Genomic DNA, 6,000 nt, shown 5'->3' with positions numbered 1-6,000 from the left:
CCCTCCTCCCCAAAGAGTCCTTTGAGCGAAGGAAGGGCTTTTCTTTCTTTCCTTTTCTTTTCTTTCTTTCTTCTCATCCTCATCCTTGGATTGGCACCAGCCTCCCAGCCGCCGGGTCCTGAATCGAGCCATTGTTCCCACCGCGGTGGCCTGGATGGAGAAAGCGGGGCGTAGAAAAAGGCACCTTGTGTAAAAAGTAAAAGCTTTATTGGCAGGGCTCGGGAGTATACTATTAGGGAAAGAGGGGGGGATTTCTCTCCCCCCCCCCCCCCCCAAATACACAAGGTCTGAGCGCTTTTGCTGCTGAGCCCCTGGACGCAGGCTGAGCTCAGACATTCCAATGCAGTGAGGCAGCAGTGGGGCTCTCTCTCTTTCAATCTCTCTCTCTCTCTCTCGCTTTGCAACCTCTAGCAGAGAGAGAGGAGAGCAAGCAAGGTCCAGCAGCACCAATTCGGAGTCTCCTTCATCTCCTTCTCCGCTTCCATTGGACTCTTATAACTTGTGCGCCCTGGTACGGGAGACGGAGTAACAACCCTGCACTCTGCGCCTCTCAGGTAAGAGGACCACAACTGAAAGAATGAATGCAGTTTGGCCCCACTTGAACTGCCCTGGCTCAGTTCTATGCCATCATGGCACCTCTTGCCTTCTCTACTGAAGAGTGTTTCTGCTTTTCACCCTTTACTTAGGCGATCTCTGGTTGTCCCAGTAGGATAGACTTCCAAGATCAGTGTACTGGTAGTGGGTATGTAGGTGACTGTGGAGCCCTATTCTTGACCTGCATCTCCACCCACAGTGGTTTCCAAGTGGAAGGTGGTCCAGGTTGGGGTTGGCTTGACGCGCCTTCCTCTTGGCACACCTCTCTCTTTCACCCTCCATTCGTGCCTCTTCAAAATCTACAGATATTTAGACATGCCCATGAGCCTTTTCACACTGTTTACTTACTTACTTAGGTGATCCCTCGTAGCCCAAGAATAATTGTCTTCCAGATATAGTGTCTTGGTGGTGGGTCTGTAGGTGGCTATGGAGCTCTATTCTTGAGCCGCACATTCTCCCACAGTGAAGACATCGGTTTCCAGATGGAAGGTGGTCCCAGTCAGGGTTGGCTTGACGTGGCTTCCTCTTGGCACATTTCTCCCTTTCATCCTCCATTTGTGCCTCTTTGAATTCTGCAGCACTGCTAGTCACAGCTGACCTCTAACTGGAGTGCTCAAGGGCCAGGGCTTCCCAGTTCTCGGTGTCAATGCCAGAGTTCTTAAGGATGGCTTTGAGCCCATCTTTAAATCTCTTTTCCTGCCCACCAACATTTATTTATTTATTTACAGTTTTTATATTCCGCCCTTCTCACCCCGTAGGGGACTCAGGGCGGATTACAGTATACACATATATGGCAAACATTCAATGCCAGTTTGACAAACAACATACTCAGACAATACACAGAGGCTATTTCACTTTTTTTTTCTGGCCGCCAGCGGAGCTGATGCTCATAAATTAGTTAATTAGTTAATTTAGCCTCCCACACAAGGTGGTACCTTATTTTCCTACTTGACAGATGCTACTGTCTTTCGGGTTGCAAAGGTCGACAACAGGCTACACAATGGCTGGACACCCACTCCAACCCGGGCTGGCTTCGAACTTATGACCTTTTGGTCAGAGTGATCTTAATGCAGCTGACACTCAGCCAGCTGCGCCACAATCCCGGTGCTTCCGTTGGAAGCATGGAAAACATTCCGTTTTCCATTCTTGAGTTCGGAGTAGAGCAACTGCTTTGGGAGTGTTCTGCAGTTGATAGTGCTTGGTGATGAAAGGGTTAATGTGAGTATTAGTTCTAAAGGATATAGTAATCTGTAAGTAAGAGTTCATGGGTGAAAGCAATTAAGGGTGGAGGTATGCAAGAAATAGGTTGCAGCTGGGTGTTTGTGGATATAAGGAGCGAGCCTTGGAAATGATCTTCAGGAGAAAAGTATTGTCATATTTTGGTGGTGGATGCTGCTGGCTTTTTCCCCAGGTCTGTTGGATTTTCGGTATCCTGACCTGCCTCCTATAATCTTGGAACCCTGGAACCTTGAACATTTGGACTGGCTTTTGACTATGGTATAGACCAGGGGTCCTCAAACTAAGGCCCGGGGGCCGGATGCGGCCCTCCAAGGTTATTTACCCGGCCCTCGGTCAGAGTCAACCTAAGTCTGTAATGACTCAAAAGCACACAACATCAACAATAATCCTATCTCACCAGCCAAAAGCAGGCCCACGTTTCCCACTGAAATACTAATAAATTTATATTTGTTAAAATTGTTCTTCATTTTAATTATTGTATTGTTTTTAAGTGTTTTTTTGTACTACAAATAAGATATGTGCAGGGGGCATAGGAATTCATTCATGTTTTTTTTTTCAAATTATAACCCGGCCCTCTCTTTAAAAAGTTTGAGGACCCCTGGTATAGACTCTTGATCCCTGGACTTTGTTTATTGAACTAGAGAGCATAGGTAGGTCTTCAGCCACAAGGTTTTTAGCTTCCCACAAAAGGAATACTCGTTTAGAGCACTACCTAACTATTCCACTTCCTCTACCCTTAAGAAGAATATATACTAGGGCTAGGTTTGAACAACTCGGTATTATGGTGCAAATCGGGCGCTACTGTAACATCCCAAGAAGTGAGAGATTCTGCGTCTGGGGAGAACAAGCAGTGGAAGACATTGAACATTTCTTAATTGACTGTCCAGCATATAACGAACTGCGAGACAGATATTTACATCCAATATTATCCAACTGCAGGTCCCCCAACAGAAATGATATTCTGACATCCCTCTTGCAAGGGCAAGAAAGATCCAGCATAATCAGAGTAAGCCTTTTTATTCTGAAAGCTATTAAGAAAAGAGCAGATTTCCTGAAAGAAGAACCAGGGAAATAAGATTCTGACTATAAATAGAAGGTCGGCTGCTGTCTTCACCTTGTTGCCTTGTTTTTTTTACTCTTGTTCTATTTTGAAATGGTCATATGACTGATCAAATAAATAAATATTATTATTGAACTCTTGGCATTTGACCACTGGACTGGACCATTTTGACTACAGAGTTGTTTTAAAACAACCAGCAAGTAAGTGCTGTTCTAATTAAACTATTTGATAAAACTGGGAGTTTGGTTCATCTCTACCTAAAATAGGCAGAGCCTTGGCAACGTGACAGGGAGACAGTAGTCGGGCATCTGGACAAAGTGGCCAGTTCAGCAGTTGATGGCAGAGGATGCTGGTGGTCTTTACTTCTTCCAGCACGCTGACATTTGTCTGCTTGTCTTCCCAAGAGATTTGCAGGATTTTTAGGAGGCGGCGCTGATGGAATCGTTCCAGGAGTTGTGTGTGACGTCTGTAGACAGTCCACATCTTCCATGCATATCGCAGGATTGGAAGGGCAATAGCTTTATAAACATGCATCTTGGTATCCCTATGGATGTCCTTAAACACTCTCTGCTTCATTCGGAAAAATGCTGCACCCGCAGAGCTCAGGCAGTGTTGTATTTCAGAGTCGATATTTACTTTTGTGGAGAGGTGGCTGCCAAGGTAACAGGAATTGTCAACGTTTTCTAATTTTCTAATGTTACACCATCAAGCTGTATCTCTGGCATTGGAAAGGGGTTGGCTGGTGACTGCTGGAAGAGCACTTTGGTTTTCTTGATGTTCAATGACAGGCTGAGCTTCTTGTATGCCTATGCGAAGGTGTTTAGAGTGGCTTGTAGGTCTTATTCTGAATGTGCACTGGTGACATTGTCATCAGCATACTGGAGTTCTGTAACAGATGTTGTAACCTTGGTTTTGGCTTTCAGTCTGGTGGGGTTAAATAGCTCGCCAGCTGTCCGATAGATGATTTCCACTCCAGTGGGAAGCTTCCCATCAAGAAGGTGCAGTATCATAGCGATGAAGATGGAGAATAAAGTTGGGGCAATAACACATCCCTGTTTGACACCTGATTCCACCTTAAATGGGTCACTTTGGGAGCCATTGCTGTCCAAGGCTGTTGCCGTCATGTCATCATGGAGCCGCAGGATGTTCCCAAATTTGTTAGGGCACCCAATTTTTTGAAGGATGGTCCAAAGAGCACTGCTTTTCACCCAAACCCAGGATTGCATAGCATTGAGCCCATGGCAGGTAATGTGGTGCCAAACTACTTTCATTCTACAGTGCAGATGCAGCTCACAAAAGTCAAACCTGTGCAGCTGGAAGCCTTGCCTAAGTGTTGGTGTGGATTTCTTTTGGAAACATTCAGAAACTCAATCCCAGATGGAAAAGAAAGAAAGATAGCTCTGTCTGTTCAGGAGTGAAGGAGCTCAGGTTTTCAGCATCTTTGGGCCGATCATGTTACCACCCAGAGATGGACTAAAGCAGTGTTTCTCAACCAGGGGGTCACGAGGGGGTACCAGAGGGGTCGCCAAAGACAATCAGAAAACACAGTATTTTCTGTTGGCCGTGGGGGTTCTGCTTGGGAAGTTTGGCCCAATTCTATCATTGGTGGGGTCAGAATGCTCTTTTGTTGTAGGTGAACTATAAATACCAGCAACTACAACTCCCAAATGTCAAGGTCTATTTTCCCCAAACTCCACCAGTGTTCACATTTGGGCATATTGAGTATTTGTGCCAGGTTTAGTCCAGATCCATCATTGTTTGAGTCCACAGTGCTCTACAACTCCAAAACTCAAGGTCAGTGCCCACCAAACACTTCCAGTATTTTTTGTTGGTTGTGGGAGTTTTGTGTGCCAAGTTTAGTTCAATTCCATCATTGGTGAAGTTCAGAATGCTCTTTGATGTTTGGTTAACTATAAATCGCAGTAACTACAACTCCCACATGACAAAATCAATCTCAATTTGGGCGTATCAGGTATTTGTGCCAAATTTGTTCCAGTGAATGAAAATTCATCCTCCATATCAGATATTTACATTATGATTCATAACAGTAGCAAAATAACAGTTATGAAGGAGCAACAAAAATAATGTTATGGTTGAGGGTCACCACAACCTGAGGAACTATATTAATGGATCACGGCATTAGGAAGGTTGAGAAATGCTGGACTACACTGTAGTAAGGACCCAGTTTGATGCCACTTGCACTGCCATGGTTCAATGCTATGGAATCCTGGAAGTTGTAGTTTCACAAGGTCCATAGCCTCCTCTGCCAAAGAGTCCTGGTGCCTCAGCAAGATACAATTCCCATAATAATAATAATAATAATAATAATAATAATAATAATGCTGCTCTGGCACAGGCCAGTAAAGGTGGTCCCAGTGGTGATTGGCACACTGGGTGCAGTGCCTAAAGACCTTGGCCTGCACTTAAAAACAATCGGCGCTGACAAGATTACCATATGCCAGCTGCAAATGACCACCCTACTCAGTTCTGCAAGCATTATTTGCCAATACATCACACAGTCCTAGACACTTGGGAAGTGTCTGACATGTGATCCAATACAAAAGCTAGCATAGTGATCTTGTCTGCTGTGTACTATTCTTGTTATGTATCCAATAATAATAATAACAGTTTATTTATAAGGTAAGGTATAGCTGTCTCCCCAAGGGGACTCAGGACGGAATTCAATATCATTTAAAGTGATTTGAAACTGCATTCATTCTACATTGAGGCGAAATTCCCTTTTAGGACTTGACTTCTGCGCCTCCTGGGTTCTAGTGGAGGGGGGGGGGGGAGCAGGATTGATGCTTTGAAAAAAAGGGACATATTTTAAAGCATTTCCTCCCTCCCCATATAGGCAATTGGTGGCTTTTCTCACCATGTTAACTACCTTAGGCTGGATCTATACTGCCACATAATGCAGTTTGAACAGAGGCGGCCCTAGGTAGTTTTCAATGGTAAGCAAACAGTATTTTGGCACCCCCCCCCCCCCCAACCAATCACTGATATATATTTTCTGTTCGTCGTGGGAGTTGTGTGTGCCGTATTTGGTTCAATTCCATCATTGGTGGAGTTCAGAATGCTATTTGATTGTAGGCGAACTATACACC

General features: G+C 44.8%; 1 protein-coding gene across 2 annotated transcripts in view; it reads left to right on the top strand.

Moving 5' to 3' along the window:
- The first annotated feature begins 367 nt into the window (after positions 1-367).
- Positions 368-6,000, top strand: part of PLCE1 (phospholipase C epsilon 1) — a 232,807-nt gene continuing 227,174 nt past the window's right edge. Inside the window, exon 1 of one of the 2 annotated variants that reach the window (XM_067465731.1) lies at positions 368-554. The gene's annotated coding sequence lies outside the window, so the exon portion shown is untranslated. Of the gene's footprint in view, positions 555-1,792; positions 1,813-6,000 lie in introns of those variants that run through there. The other variant, XM_067465733.1, reaches the window with a different exon arrangement.

The sequence above is a fragment of the Anolis sagrei genome, chromosome 3, assembly GCF_037176765.1.
Source record: "Anolis sagrei isolate rAnoSag1 chromosome 3, rAnoSag1.mat, whole genome shotgun sequence".
NCBI lineage: Eukaryota > Metazoa > Chordata > Lepidosauria > Squamata > Dactyloidae > Anolis > Anolis sagrei.
This window is presented reverse-complemented; position numbering and strand designations above follow the sequence as displayed.